Source organism: Ursus arctos, unplaced genomic scaffold, assembly GCF_023065955.2.
Source record: "Ursus arctos isolate Adak ecotype North America unplaced genomic scaffold, UrsArc2.0 scaffold_30, whole genome shotgun sequence".
NCBI classification, from domain to species: domain Eukaryota; kingdom Metazoa; phylum Chordata; class Mammalia; order Carnivora; family Ursidae; genus Ursus; species Ursus arctos.
Genome location: NW_026622986.1, coordinates 14,307,956 through 14,324,446, shown reverse-complemented (window position 1 = coordinate 14,324,446; position 16,491 = coordinate 14,307,956). Strand labels below are relative to the sequence as shown.

Genomic DNA, 16,491 nt, shown 5'->3' with positions numbered 1-16,491 from the left:
GATCCTGATGCATCCTCCATGGAACTCTTCCTCCACATGGCCTCCAGGACTGGTCTGCTTTCCTTTGCTGAGTGAAGGAGACCCCAGAATTTGACCCAAGTACTTCCTCTCTTCTCCACACTTACTTGCTGGGTGAAATTTTCCCTTCTCATGATTTTAAGTGCTGAATTGCCCGTGTTTATGTTCCTAGGGTTAGTCATTGCCCCGCGGTGAACATGTCCAGAATGGAACTCTCATTTCCCACTGTCCCACTCACATCCGCTCCTAACAGTCTTCCCCATCTTTGTAAGCATCGGGCAAGTCACTTTTATTTGTTGTGTATGCCCACAACCTTGCAGTCATTCTTGATTCTTTTCTTTCTCTCAGCCTTCATACTGAATCTCTTTAGCAGATTCTGGCAGCTCTACCTTCAGAATATTTTCATCATCTAACTACTCGTTGATGCTTGGCCCAGCCCACGCTGTCCTCATCTCATCCAGACTCTTGCACTGACCTCTTGCCTAATCTTTTTTCTTCTTTTTCCCCCTGTCATCTACCTTTGCTCTCTTATCTGTCTCCTACACAGAGATAATACTTCTAAACCTTAAGTTAAATCATGTCATTTTTCTGCTCAAACTCTCGAATGGCTTTTGTATGACTCAGAATGTACCGTGGCCTACAAAGCCCAGTATGATGCCATTTCTCCCCCTTCTCATTCTGCCCTTCTCATTCTGTTTGTCAGACATGCCACCTAGGCTGCTGTCTTGGGGGGGTCATTTGTATTTGTTTCCTCTGCTTAGAATGCTCTTTGCGTAGAGTTAGGGCTTTGTTCAAGTGTTCTCTCCCACTTATACCCCTCAGTGACTTTTGGTCCCTCTGCTCTGTGTAATTCTTCTTGTGTGCCACAATCTGTCCGTACTGTGTATCTCCTCCTGCTGGATTATACCTTCCCAGAAATAGGGGCTGTTTTACTTTGTTCATCGCTATTTCCTCATTGCATAGAATTAGGAGGAGGAGGAGGAGGAGGATTTAACTGGAAATAAAAATGTTCCATCTCCTAGGCTTAGTTTCTTCTCTGAGTCTTCCTTGACTAAATTAAAGTTTTTACTTCTTTTTAAAACATTTACTGTAGGGGCGCCTGGGTGACTTGGTTGGTTTAGTGTCTGCCTTCAGCTCAGGTCGTGATCTCAGGGTCCTCCCTGCTCAGTGGGCACGCGTGCGTTCTCTTTCTCTCTCTCAAATAAATAAAAAAAATCTTTTAAAAAAACACGTTCACTCTTAAGTTATTATTCCCATATTACCGAATGTTTACATTATTTATTGAATGTGTAATTTTTACATTTTTAATGCAATTCGGAAGCATTACTGTGAAGTGAGGTTTATCTTTGAAATACTTTGCATTCCAGCTTTGGAAATTCTGAACTCTGGTGTTGGTTTTTGTTTTTTCCTCCCCTGTGGACCATTCTCTCCCCTTCCCTTCTGCCTTCCATTTCTTGAGAATTACTGCTAGGAAAACAACCCAAGAACCCTTGTCCTAACGGCTCTGACCTGTTCCAAGTAGACCCGTGGTTGTACGGCAGCCCGCCTCCTTGGCCACTTCTTTTATTCTGAGCTTCTTCCTGGGCAGTGAGGTGTCTCAGTGCCCCCTGGACTTGATGGCGTCTTACGCACCGAGCTGTGATGTAGGGGCTGCAACCAGTCTGTCACTTCATTCGTTCCCAGAGCAACCAGGGATGTCTGACTGTTTCTCTTTCAGTTTAACTGAGGCCCAGAAATTTTAAGGAACAAATAGTTACAGACCTAGCCTTTCCTGCTCGCTTTCTTTCTGCTTTTCCAGAGATAACTACTAACTGGAAGTTATGAATGATAGTTCACTTATTTTAACTGTTGTGTAGTAGTCCATTGTCCAGAATAGCCACGGTTAATGTATCTCAACCCCTACCTGGAAATGATCAGGTGGTTTATATTTTTCTATTGTTACAGATGTGGATTTAATGAGCACCCTTGTCGGTGTTTCCTTCTGTGCTAATGACAGTTTTTAGGATGGATACCTAGTAGTTTCTTGGTCATAGGCTATGCTGAGATTCTGGTTTACCAGGACTGGCAAATTGATCTTTGAGATGTTTATATCAGTTTGCAACCTACATTTCAGAATTTCCTACCTCTTCTAGTGTATTCAGATTTTTTTTTTTAACAAGCTGAAATATTTATTGCTTATATATTACCCTGATTTCAGTGAATGGACATGTTTTCTTATGGTCATTCTGATTTTCTCTTTGAATTGCCTGTTTATGTATTTTGTATATATTTTTTCCCATGAGCTATTTGTCTTTTTCACATTGACTCATAGATATTCTTCGTAAAATCTGAATCCTGATTTTTCATGTTACATATTTTAGAAATATGTTGATGTTTATGGTTTCTCATGTTTTACAGTGTCTTCTGTCACAGATTTTAAAACTTTTGTAATGGAGTTGGGTTTGTTTATTTTTTTTTTAAGTTGTATACTTTTTCTTTTTCTTGTTTGATGCATGTATTCCATGTTTTATTCTGAAAGTTTTACAGTTTGGCTTTTTACAATTACATATGTAGTCCCTATGGGATCTCTACGATATGGTTGCCCACCTCCGCCTTCCCCCCCCCCCCCGTGTAGTGGGTGCAGCAGTGCTGGGCATTCTGGAGCCCATTCTGTACACCTGTTTTTCTGGCCTTCCTTCTTGGAGTTTTCTTTTTATAAACTGAGCAGTGTACTTAAGAGAAAGTTTATTTTGCATTATCTATCATATAATGTAACGGTTCCTGAATGTTTAGTCTACCATCTTGCTAGAACTGGGAGTTTTACAGTCTTATTTTATACAGCAGGGTAAGTAAGAGGCAGTGTAAAATGTATGGCCTCCTGTTTCAAAATTGCGTCAGTAGAAATTCTGGCCCACCTGGTATTAGCTGTGCCATCATGGTCAAGTGACTTGGTCTTTCGAAGACCTGGTTCCTCCTTTGCAAGACCAGAAAGTAGTAGTACCCGCCTCATAGGGTTGCTGTTAGCACTGAAGGAGGGAATGCAAGAAGAGCCACGGTGGCTCCTTCAGCACTAATGAAATTTTTTAGGATGGATGCCTAGATGTGTTAGATGTTCTTATATTTGTATTGTATTATCATCATCATTATTTGTGTTTTGTTTTTTCTTTCCCTTTCTTGTTTTGTTTGCTGTAGCAGAACATCTTCCTTGTTCATCTCAGGACAGAAATTTGGATCTGTCTGCTTGTCTTCACACAGTTGATGTTATTTCTGGGAGAGAGGAGGTTTCCAACAACGTGCTGAGGTTTGATAGTGTGCGTTTTAGGCTGACTCTGCATTCCATATCTTAAATTGAAAAAAAAGTTATTTGTCGCTGTTTGTTACTGTGTGTGCATGCATATCCAGACGCAGTAGTATTGTCTTCAAAAGTCTCCTTCAGTGAGATTTTGTGAGCAGTGTAATTTTATATGTAAAAACACAATCAGTGATATCCAGGTTTTCATTTCACAGAACCTAACACTTACCATATTTCTGTATCTTTTGTTTTTGAGTTCATGTCTATGACATTCCATTAATTACCTAAAGAATTTATTCCAGAATGTACTTTTTTTAGTCTAGATATGTGTGTGTGCATTAGCGTCCTATGTTTAACAGTTTGGACGACTTTGGACTAGGAGGTGCAAGTATTCTAGTAAGAATATTTAGTAACATTAAATGAGAATCTATTCAGTAATTGCTTCTCTTTATGATAATTTTCTTTTGCAATTATATATTAAGAAGACTTTTCAATTGAACTGTGAGCTGTTACCAATGTTTCTTTGCCCCTACATAGAGATTCTATGTTCCTTTTCTAAATTAGTGCTGTTAAAAATCCTCCTTAAAAACAGGCCTCCTTTTCAAAGTCCTTGTGTTGATTTATGCACCTTACCTTTTGTTTTTTTTTTAAAGATTTTATTTATTTATGTGACAGAGAGACAGCCAGCGAGAGAGGGAACACAGCAGGGGAGAGGGAGAGGAAGAAGCAGGCTCCCAGCCCAGGAGCCTGATGTGGGACTCGATCCCGGAACGCCAGGATCACGCCCTGAACCAAAGGCAGACGCTTAACGACTGCACTACCCAGGCACCCCTTACCTTTTGTTTTTCTCTTGCCTGGTACTAAGTGACATTCCAGTCTGCTGGGGTCATTTGATAATGCAGAGTGAGACAGGAAGTAAAGTCAGGAGGTACTGCTTGGCACCAAATACGCAGCTTGAGATCATCCCTGATACCAAGGGAGAGAATGTCAGATATGTGCACCGGAACAATACTTGCACCGAACAGAGCGTTTGTTTAGTTTGTCAAATCCCAACTATAAGAGAGTCATAGGTCTCCTCTGTCCAAAACTTTGTTTGTAATTTGTTCTTTTTACCTCTGTCCCAGGCCCCTGTCCAGTATCTTGTGTAAGGCATAGAGAACTCAAACAATAGCCTGTGTTTTAAAATTGTATTGCACCTGTGTTTTATGGTAGTACTAATGCAGTCCCATCGTAGAGATTTGAGGATATTTTTAATTTAGGTAAGTTGCATGAAGTTTTTTTTTTAATCGAAAATAGGTTGAATAATATGAATTCAATTTTTAGTCTACAATACTACTGTAATAAAAAGATATAGATGGAAACCTTTTGATTAAAGGAAGCTTCTTTGACTCAGTCACCAGAGTATTTACTTTGATGTGGAAGTTACTGTAAATAACAGTAATTGATAGTGTACTTATTTGTGTATACAGTTTGTATGGTGCATTACCCTTGTTCAGATTTAGAAGGTCCTTTTTATTTATTTTTTTGTTTTGACTTTTTGAGAGAGAGAGAGAGAGAGAGCGCATGTAAGTGAGGGCATGTAAGAGGGAGAGAGAATCTCCAAGCAGATTCCTGCTGAGTGGGGAGCCAGATGTGGGGCTCCATCCCCCATGACCCTGAGATCATGACCTGAGCCAAAACCAGGAGTCAGACGCCTACCTGACTGAGCGACCCAGGCGCCCTGAAACTCCTTTTTAATATTTCACATACTTTAAAAAGAATCTTAGTACAGATTTAAGAAGCAGGTTATAAAAATACGTTTTCTAATTTTGTGTTCTTGGCTTTTCTTTTTTGGTATTATGATATTGAGGCAGAGTTCAGGAATTTTGTGTATGTTGATTTGGTTACAGTCAGATCGTTGGAAGTGATTTGAACTTTTGGATATTGAATTTCAAAAGCAATTATAAATGTTGTTAAGTGTCATTTTATTTTTTCTATAAAGCTTGCTATTTTGCATTTTTCAGATACTTTTAATATAGGCTCAGTTGGTTTTGCTTTTGTATTTTGTTTTGCTAGAGATGGGATTATGTACCTTTCATACTGGTTCTCATGTAAGTATGAACCCTTGAGAATGTGCGCACAGAAAGTGACATTTATCATCGAGTGCCTTATTCATAGCAGGTGCTTTTATATATAAATGATGTAGCAACCGTAAAATCCTGTGAAATAGAGTAGCCTTTCCATTTTATAGACAGGGAACAAGAGAACTCAAGCATCTCGCCCAGAGCCACATGAGCATTCAGTGAAAATACCGGAGTTGGAGCTAATGTCTGGCCATTTCCAAGGCCCTGCCTCACTTTCTCTCTTTCCTCTACACACCTGTTGCTTGCTCAGTGCAAGCCATAGATTCTTGGCCTCTGATGTTAGTTCAGTCTCTATTTACAGAATCCAATTCCTTGAATTTTTTCTAAGGCATCTGTATTTTTATGAAAATAGGTTTATTTCATATTTAATAATTACTTCATAATTATAATTTATTTTTATATTAAACACTTTTAATAAGGAAAGATTGTAGATGAAACTCACTTATATCCTCCCCATGACTTAAAAATTTCAAAATTTCGTTGTTGTTTTTTTAATTTTATTTATTTATTTGAGAGAGAGAGAGACAGAGAAAGCACAGTCTGGGGGGCGGGGAGCAGCAGAGGGAGAAGCAGACTCCCCGCCAAGCAGGGAGCCTGATGCAGGGCTCAATCCTAGGACCCTGGGATCATGACCTGAGCTAAAGGCAGATGCTTAACTGACTGAGCCACCCAGACTCCCTCAAAATTTCATTGTTCTTAATTCATTAGTTTTTGTTTTAGCTGAGTATTTTAAAGCAAATCTTGAAAGCTGACATGTTCTTTTTCTACTTTCTTCTACTTCAGTGTGTATCTCAAAAAAATATAACCATAATGTAGTGATGCTGCCCAAAAAGTTAACCATATTTCCTTACTGTTCTCTAATATCTAACCCCTATTCAGATTTCCTCGTCTCTCTGAAAAACGATTTTTATGGTTAATTTATCTGAATCAGGATCCAAACAAGGTCCACACATTGTATTTAGTTACCTTATGTCTCTTTTTAATCTAGAGCATTCTCACCCCTCTCCAACCGGACTTTTATTTCATGTCATTGACATGTTGAAAAAAACTGGCTAAATTTTCCTGTAGAATATCCCCATTCTGGACTTACCTTTTTTGTTTCCAGGGATGGTGGTGTTTGACTTGTTTCCATAGCTTTAAAGCCTGCGTTGGCTTCAGATCCAACTATTTGAAAAGAATGTGTGGTTAAGTAGTGTTGTTTGCCTTCTGTGGCCTCACACTGGCTGCACAGCAGGAGGGGGCCTGTGTACCCGGAACCTCCAGGGCAGATTTTAGTATTATAGACCTGGGCCTGATCGAGTAGGGCTTACAGAATTGTGGTTTTCTAATTCTGTCATTTCTGTCACATTGAGTGGCTAGAATTTTTCTTTAAAAAATAGAAACAAATTTTCTGCATCTAAGTTAAGAAAAGCTGAGTTTCTGAGTTCTTTTACTTTAATTGCTTATTTTCGGATCAAGGAGTTGGTGCCCTAGCTACCTGTAGTGGTGACAGTGATTATGATTTTGTTTTTGGCTTGCTTGGTTTTCTTTACTATTGTTATGAATGTGAGGATTTTTTTTTTCATTTTAAAAAAATAAGCTTTTTATTTAAATTCCAGTATAGTTAACATACATTGTTACATTAGCTTAAGGTATACAATATAGTGATTCAGCAGTTCTATACATTACACAGTGCTTATCATGGTAAGTAAATGTATTTTTAAAGATTTTATTATTATTTTTTTAAGTAATCTCTACATCCAATGTGGCGCTCAAACTCAACAACCTGGAGACGAAGAGGCATGTGTTCCCCCGACTGAGCCAGCCAGGCACCCCTTCATAAGTGTCCTCTTTAATCCCCTTCACCTTCTCCCCCCATGCCCTCACCCACCTCCCCTCTGGTAATCATCAGTTTGTTCTCTAGAGTTAGAGTCTGATTTTTGGTCTCTCTCTCTCTCTCCTGCCCTCTCCCTTTGCTTGTTTGTTTTGTTTCTTAAATTCTACATATGAGTGAAATCATATGGCACTTGTCTTTCTCTGACTTATTTCACTTAGCATTATACTCTCTAGATCCATCCACGTCGTTGCAAATGGCAAGAATTCATTCTTTTTTTTATATGGCTGAGTGATAGTCCATTGTGCCTGCATATACCACCTCTTCTTCATCCATTCATCAGTATGGACATCTGGGCTGTTTCCACAGTTCGGCTACTGTTGATAATGCTGCTTATAAACATCGGGGTGCGTGTGAGAACTTTTATGTGTTCTGTGTTTCAGTCAGTTGTTGTCATTATTCTTTCCGGCTTTCAGTTTTCCCCACATTTTGGCCAGGTGCACCTTTTGGTTGGCTAGTTTTGAGAACTTCCTTTTTTTCTCGCATAACAAAATGTACCAAACTCATCTTGTCCATTTTCTGACTTACACATGGATTCAGCCATTTCTCCAAGGAGCCCTGACTCCTTCTAGTGGAGAGTGATAGGGATCATAGTCTGGGTGCTACACATGCTTATTTTTTTGGAATTTGTCATTCGCTTCAAGGCCTTTGCATGGAAAGAACTAGGAGATATTTATTTTTTGTGGGGAAAAAAAATCCAAGAATTTCTTCTGATGTTACCAATTCAGATTTGGCCTTATAGGGTTTTTATTTAATTTCTTTGCTTTTTTAAACATTTTAATCTCCTTTCTCTTAAATTGAAAATCTTGTTTTATAACTAAATTAACACAATTACATGTTTGCTTTATTCTATAATATAGTTCCTGTATTATACATAATCATGCCAATATTACTACTAACAATAGGACTTCTGAATGAAGATTAATATTTCTTTGCAGGATATTTGTCCTTAGAAGAGTAGAGTCTTACCAGGGATGTAAAGTCAAAATACTGTTTTCTAATATCACTTGAAATAAATATGTTTTTCTGCATGGTAATGTAACCAACCCGATACATTGTTAGACATTAATTTCAGTTTGTTTTAAATTTTTAGTGATTATTTTGTGTTAAAATTTAATTTTTATTATTTAAAATAATCATATGGTTCCAAAGTTGAAACTGTGTAACCAGTTGCAGTTAAAAAGACTTTGTCCATCTTCATTACGTTTTGGTTGATCCACTGGAGGAAGGCTTCTTCTTGCAGATGGGATCAAGTACATTTGTGTGTGTGTGTTTCCTACCCTTTCGTGTAAAAGATGCCTGCTGTGCATACTGTCCTGCTCTTTGCTTTTTGCAGCTGACTGTGTATCGCATGCATCGAGCTGCGTCACGGCAGAAAGAGCTTCTCATTCTTGCCAGCGGCAGCGTTTTACTCGTTATCTGAAAGTCCCAGAGTTCACTCTGCCTGTGCCCTTTTGCTGGGTCGTTTCCACACTTGTGCCCGTTACAGCCCGGCCTGTAGTGAGGTGCTTTGCACGGAGTGCTTCACATCTGTACTAGCGCATCTAGGGGTAGAGCCACGGAGGTGGGATTGCCCGGTCAGAATGTGCATGTATATCTAGAGTTGCCAAATATTGCCAAATTCTGCTCCCTGAATATGTACCCTTTTTTTTTTGCCACTGCCCAAAATAGAGTATGTTGTCAGAATTTCAGGTTTTTACCGGTTTGATTGTTGAGAAATGGCATTTTACCATTACCTTTATTTGAAGTCATTTTATCATGGGTGAGATTGTTCATCCTTTTTCTATGTTTGAGTCATATTTGCCTCTTTTCTGAGCTGTCTGTTGAGTTTCTAGATTTTTTTTGGCTCATTTTTTCAAGTGTGTTATTGGTGTGTTTCTTCTCAAATTTTAGGAACTCTATTTTTTGTATATTTATTGGCGGGGGGTAGGCAAGGAATGGTTTATTCTCTCAGCCAAGCAAAGGACGAGGCCCACAGCCGTGGTGGCAGCAGAGACAGCCTCTCCGGCCACAGAGCAGCAGTGGCAGCATTAGCGGCCGCCCACGTGACGGCGTGGAGCCGGGAGTGTTAGGCTGACCGACTCCCGTTCCCCTGTGGGTGGTGCTTAATGAGGGCTGGGGTGGGGGCTTGAATGTGAGGTAAGGGGCATCTGGAGTGGCTCAGCGGGCTGTGAAGATATGGCCGGAAACGTCATCGAGGAGCCATTCAGTGCCAGGTAGGAGGATCTCCCCGGTGCACCTGTGGTGTCTGTGGATGGAGCCCAGCTCCGGGCCTGGTGGATGGCCTTAGAGAACAGCGCTCCCGGCGGGTCCTGCTTGTTGGCAGAATGAGGCAGGGTGCTCCAGCCAGGCGCTCCTTCACCACGGGCTCTGGAGCTCCTGCCGGCGGTCTGGCTGCGCTGGCGATCGGTGCTGTCCACCACCCAGAGGAGGCCGTCCGTGCTCTTGGGCCAGTTCTGCCAGTAGGACCGCAGGGACTGCTGGGCGCCCATGTCCCGGGGTTCAGCCTCAATCCTCCGTGCTCCAGGCTCTCAGTGTTGAAGCCCAGCATCGGGGAGGTGGTGCTGATGTCGTCCCCATGGAACTTCATGAGGGGATAGTTGTTTTGCCAGCATTGTCCGGGCTGAGCATGAACACTCGCAGCTCCCACTCTTTGTGATTCACCTTCAGAGCGGTCAGAGGCCCCATGGTCCCGGTAGCCCCCACAGGAACTCCTTCTGTATTAGAAGATTATATTTTTCTGCCATGTTAGTTGGAAATGTTTTTTCCCTAGCGTGTCACTGTCTTTAGACTTTACCTATTGTGTGCTTTTTTTTCCCCTCCAAGTGAAAACTTGTTAACGTTTCTTTAGTTGCTATTGCTGTATGTTATGTATTTATATTTTAGTATATAATTTTTAAAATACAGATTTCCATGAATATGTCTGTTGCACAATAAAAACTTTAAAACCAGTGTGTGACCTGAACATGTGGACACTGTAGAAAGGTGAACTTAACTGTTCATAGAAATGTCTGTGGCCAGACTGCGAGGGAAACTGTCTTGGGGTTAGGGAAGCTGTGTAATCCCATTCCTAGGAACCATTATGGCTCAGGAGAGGGAACAATGGCATTTGGTGTGTGCACATGTGTGAGAGACCGAAGGGTTACCAGGTTTGTAGATAAGGAGATGCATCAGCCCTAATGTATCTGGACTTTATCAAGGAATTTGGCAATGTCTTCCATCATATTCTTGTGTTGATGACCTACCTGGGTCTAAGTACAGTTAGATGAATGAGGATCCAGTTGTATTCTAAGGCTGTTTAACAGCGCCAAGCTGGAGAAATGCTATTAGTCGGCAACTAGCATGCAAATGACTCAGTTTAAATTTTACTGGAACCTCTTGAGAATCAGCAGTATTAGGTGGTAACCAAAAAGCTGATGTAATCTTAAATTGCATTAATTACAGGTATCGTGTTACAAATAGCAATATATTAGAGTTGATCAGAACTACACATGTGGAGTTCTGTGATCGGTTCTGGAAGTGGTATCAGGCTGGGTGGATAGAACACAAATGTGTTCAAGAGAGAAGTGAACAAAATAGTAAGTGGATTTGGAATTTTGTCACTGGGAAGGGAACAGTTGAAGGAACTAGAAGTGGAATGCTGTTCTGGAGAGGAACTAGACTTGTTCTAGATCCGCAGTTCTCCACAGGGACGGCTTTGTCCCCTGGAGGATGTATGCAAATGTCTGGAGACATTTTTGGTTTTCACAACCGGGTGGGTGCTACTGGCATCCAGGTTATAGAGGCCAGGGGTGTTCTTGGCATCCCACAGTGCATAGCACACCTCCCACAATGAGACTTATCCGGTCCCAAATGTCACGGTGCTGAGTTCAAAAAACCCTTTCTCAGACTGAACTGGTTTAACTGTCACCCATAGTAAGAAAAAGAATTGCATTTCACTTTATAGGCCCAGGGCATGCACAGGGATAACTGGAATTAAAATTTCATGAGCCAGTACTTGCCCCGTTTCCTTAACCTAGAGTGCATTGTATCCAGTAGAAATCTATTCTACTGTATACCATTTCATTAATAAATGGGGAAAAGTGATCATTCCTAAACCACAGTTTGAATATAGGCCTAAATAATACCAAAGGGTAAAATTAAGCCCAACTAGTAAAGCTCTAGGAGATGCATTTGCTTTTGTATAAAACCATACGTTCTTGCTGTCGAGCTGTACAAAGAGAGAATGTCCTGCGTGGCCATCGAGTTTGCCATCCCTGGAGTTGTCACAGGGGTTATTAACTTGAGGTCTGTGAACAGACATCACAGGGTCTTTGAACATGGATGAGAAGGTAATTACATCTTTATTTTTAGTAAATAAATTTTTATTAACCTCTAACTGAGATTTATCATTTTCTTCACTTATAAGATTATACTTACACTGACTTCAGAATCAGAGTTGTATGAATCAACCCTAAGGCTTCCTCAGTATGTTAATAAAGATGCACTTATATTTACTATATTATGGTTTTTAAAATAGATTTTATTTATTTATTTGACAGAGAGTGTACAAGCAGGGGGAGCAGCAGGCAGAGGGAGAGGGAGAAACAGGCTCCCTGCTCCTGGGACCCTGAGATCATGACCTGATCCGAAGACAGACGCTTAACTGACTGAACCACCTAGCACCCCAAAAATTATTTTAATAACTGTGTTTTAATGTAATTGTTTCCTTTGTAATCTTTTGTATTTTATTTAATGCATTTAAAATTTTTATTCTGAGAACAGATTGTTGGGCTTTGCTAGACTTGCAAAGGATCTGTGGCAAAATGGATTATAACCTCGGCACTAGATGTGTGTCTTTTAGGGTTGTTTTTGTATATCTGTTATGCAAATGTATTTAAAGTTTACACTAGAAATATAGACATGATCTTTGATCATGAATGTGGTAATTGCTCCTTTTTCATGTGGGTTTAATGTATTCTTTAATTAATCATCTATCAGTCCCCAATATACGTATGTGTGGCAGCTGTTCAAATAGAGATTTAAAAATTCTCAGAGTACCACAGGGAAGACTTTCACTTTTGATCTCCCCCTTCCCCCCCCCCCCCCCCCATGCTGACTTAGGAATTGGGTAGATTTCTGATTCCATTAGACTCTAGCAGCAGAACAGATTTAACTTGCCGTGAAACTTGAGAGTCCGGGCTCACAAATGTTTAGCCATCCTGAGCAGACAGTTGTTAAGTAGTCACTGTCGGCAGTATCACCGAGGCATTTCAAAAAAATATGTCGGCTTATTGGTTTTCACAGCAGGCTGTGTTTTCGGGCAGATAACTGTTTTATGTGTAATGTTTAAAGGTGTTTGTGGACTGGATGGGTTTTTGTTAAGAGTTTGTAAAACGGGAGATGTGTTTGTGTTCTCTTTGGGGGTGTGTGTGTGTTTTAGTTCAGAAAACTTGCTTTTCACCTGGAAGATGACTTTTCCCCTATTTCAGTAAACTTGGTCTTTCTCAACTTTGGTGAACTAGCATCAGGACGTTAGAAGTAAAGTAGTTGGCTCACATGGAACAGGCATACACTGTGATGTGTTAGAAATTACACCTTTATTTTCAGATAAAAAAATGTTGGATTGAATCATTTTATTATAAAAACCAAGTACATATATATGTAGGTAGAAAGTCCTTTCCTGGATGCTGGTTGCTGGGTCAGAGGGGAGTTGCTCTCACGTGATTGTATGCCCGGTTCCATTCCTACCCACAGAGTAACCATGCCCTGTGGAAGCCCTTTCTCACGGAAGAGGAAACAGATTCTGGAATGTTGAGCTACTTCATTGTAGAGCTGGGGTTGGAAGTGAAGAGAGGAAGCCCTCTTTTTTTTTTTTTTTTTTTTTAAGATTTTATTTATTTGCTTGAGAGAGAGTGAGAAGCAGACTCCCCACGGAGCCGGGAGCCCAAGGCAGGGCTCAATCCCAGGACCCTGAGATCATGACCTGAACCAAAGGCAGACACTTAACCGACTGAACCACCCAGGTGCCCCAAGAGTAAACTCTTAATCTGTACTCCGTAGTTATCTGAAAGGTAGTTCAATATAAAACAAACCCATTTACTTGGTTTTTACAGAAACCTCTTGAGGTACCGTTTACAAGGTAGTATAATTAGTGCTATTAGAAACAAAACAGGGCACCTAGCTGGCTCAGTGGGTAGAGCATGATCTCGGGGTTGTAAGTTAGAGCCCCACATTGGGTGTAGAGATTACTTAAAATCTTTGAAAAGAAAACAAACAAGCAAGAAAGAAAAAAAAAAGAGAGACAAACAGACTGTTAATACAGAGAACAAACTGGTGGTTGCAGGGGGAGGGGTTGGGTGGGTGAACTAGGTGAAGGGGATTAAGAGGACACTTGTAATGAGCACTGAGAATCTATAGAACTGTTGAATTGTTATACACCTCAAACTGATATAGCACCGTATGTTAATTATACTTGATAATAAATACATAAATAATGTTTTTAAAAAGAAAACATAGGCTTTCTTAGGAGCTCCCCACCCATAGGAATGGGGAGTAGGTGAGAAGGGTAGGGAAAAGGCCCCGTTGGGAATGAATGCCATGGGAGGAGTAAGCATGAGCCTGGTGAGGACATTTTACAGTTATTACTTATTTTAAGCTTTCCTGAAATGCATAGAATTTTAAAGAGTATGCTTGAAGTACTAGTGTTTAATAAACAGTGTTTATACAAGTAAGATTCCAAAAACCCATATTCAAGTATTTCGTCCATCTTCCACCCTAAATTATTAACACACAAATGGCTGTTGTCCAGTTGATTGATTTATGTACTAATAATAGCGTGTGTGTGTGTGTGTGTTTTGGGGCACAGCTGTATTTTTTCTTAACATTTTGCACCTATTTTTGGAGGCCCCAGCATTAGAAATGAATTATGTGTGTGTAATAGAGTGGTGTGTTCTGTCCACTGCCCTTTTTTCCATGGAGAGTTGGATGATTACCTGTTACAGTTAGCATTGCTTTGCTGCAGGCGAGGAAAGGGCTTCACAGAAATGCTGGACACCGTGAGAAAAATGGATTAGCATGGTGGACCAATTTAGCTTTAGAACAAATGGTTCTGAGTAGCTTGAGCAAAAGGAGGTTTGAGGTCGCGCTGGTGAGTTTTGCTGGTTTGGAGAAGGCCAATTGATTATCAGTTTCATTAGTTAATAAGATTGATAAAATATTTAAAAGCAAATCTCCACCTTTAATCCTTTGTTTTTTGCATTGGCTCTCTAGTAGTTTATAGTATAGCCTTCTGTGGTTGGGTTTTTGTTTTGTTTTGTTTTTGTTTTTGGTCTGTTCTTTCTGATAAATATTAAAATAATTTTGTTCTACGTTGTCATTAAATCCACCCCAAGTAGTGTTCCATTTCTGTTGTAATAATCTTTGTGATAGTATTTCTCAGGGAGAAGTTTATACAAAGGTAAATATACACTTTTAGGAAAGAAAGACACTTGGTTTGTGGTCAGGAAGAAGAACCCTGAAGGAAAGGAAACAGGTGATGCATTGCGTCTTCTGCTTCTCACTTCAGTCATTGCCCTTGACATATGGTGCCCGGACTGTGGTGATTATAGTGCTAACCCCAGTCACCGGCCTGCCTGCTCCAAACACAAGTTTCTTCCTGAAAATATGCTGCTAGCAAATAGGCACTTCACATAGGTATCGGATGACCTACAACAGTGTTTTTGAATTTTATTTTTTTTTTATTTTTTTTATTTATTTTTTTTTTTTAAAGATTTTATTTATTTATGTGACAGAGAGACAGCCAGCGAGAGAGGGAACACAGCAGGCGAGTGAGAGAGGAAGAAGCAGGCTCCCAGCAGAGGAGCCCGATGTGGGACTCGATCCCGGAACGCCGGGATCACGCCCTGAGCCGAAGGCAGACGCTTTAACGACTGCGCTACCCAGGCGCCCCATGAATTTTAAATATTATCATCTCTTGGGTAATTTTTGTAAGGACTTCGTTAAGGAGATATTTGTCTTTGTAAAATTATAACCGTATTGGCTGCAACGTTATCAGATTATTAGCCCTGTTACTGAAACTTCATGGCTGCTAATTACAGATTTAAAGTTTTGTTCCAGAGTCCTTATCAGTTCAGAACAGACAGATCACAGCTTGAAGAATTGGATATTGTTATTGGCAGTTTTGACTCAAATTTGTTGTTATTTTTATGTGCGAAGCAATGTATTAGAGACTGAGGGACGGCCTAGAACAATGAATCAGGGGCTCCCTCAGGAAAGCTGCCGTCTAGTGGGAGCACTGATTGCTAGTTCTTTATATAGTCTACTCCTCAAAACAAGCTTATTTTCATTTTATAATTAAGGAAATTGGAGCTCACATGCATATCAGAGAGCTCACTCAAAGATACAGCTATTAAGTTGAAATGCCAACTTATTTCTACCCTGCTGCAAACTCCCAGGTGTCCCTTGCACCATGCAGTGGGCAGGCTGGTAGGCTCATAGAGGAGTTAATCAGGCACTGCGCGCGGTGTGAGCCTGGCCTCCAGTCCCAAAGTGAGCTTTAAGAATACTTGTATCTGAATGCCAGTTCTGTCTAGGTGGGGATCGACTGCTCTGAGTGTTGGAGTTCTTTTTCTTCATTGTTTGTCCGGAACTCCTCTTGTACCTGTTGTAAAGAAAAGGAAGAAATTCACACTCCTCTTCCTCTAGATGATGAAGTGTCTTGAACAAGGGGTGCAGAGCATGGTGCTGTACAAGGTGAGGTTTTCAGGGACAGTAATGCTGGCCGCATCGCAGCCCTGCTCCTTGGCAAGCCGTCTGATTATAGATAGAGCATGCTTAATACCTCCGTGGACCTTCTTTTGTACCCCCTGTAAAGTAGGGATGATAATAGCACCCAATTCATGTTTGAGGAATCAGATACTGAACTCCTGGTATCTGACACATACATAGTAGCCCTTAATACGTTAGTTATTATTGTTTGTTAGTTTGGTCATTACACACTGCACTTTTAGGTTGAAGAACTTGATTTTATCAATTTTCTCAGGTCTGATAAAATTTTGTGGACTTAGTCACACAGGCCAAACTTGTATTTGGCTGAATAATTAAACACAGTGCTAATGTATTAATTTATTAAGTTGTTATTCTAGTAGTAGCTATACTCAGATATTCTGTGTGATGTTGAGATAACCAAGCAAACTAAGTTAATATTTATTAACATTTATCTAGTG

At 40.3% G+C, this 16,491-nt stretch overlaps 1 protein-coding gene and 1 pseudogene across 1 annotated transcript in view; one reads left to right on the top strand and one right to left on the bottom strand.

Moving 5' to 3' along the window:
• LOC125281624 (ankyrin repeat domain-containing protein 26-like) overlaps positions 1-16,491 on the top strand; it is a 564,334-nt gene that overhangs the window by 18,341 nt on the left and 529,502 nt on the right. The gene's annotated exons all lie outside the window — the stretch shown is intronic.
• LOC113250155 (ADP-ribosylation factor-like protein 2) lies at positions 9,446-9,973 on the bottom strand (annotated as a pseudogene).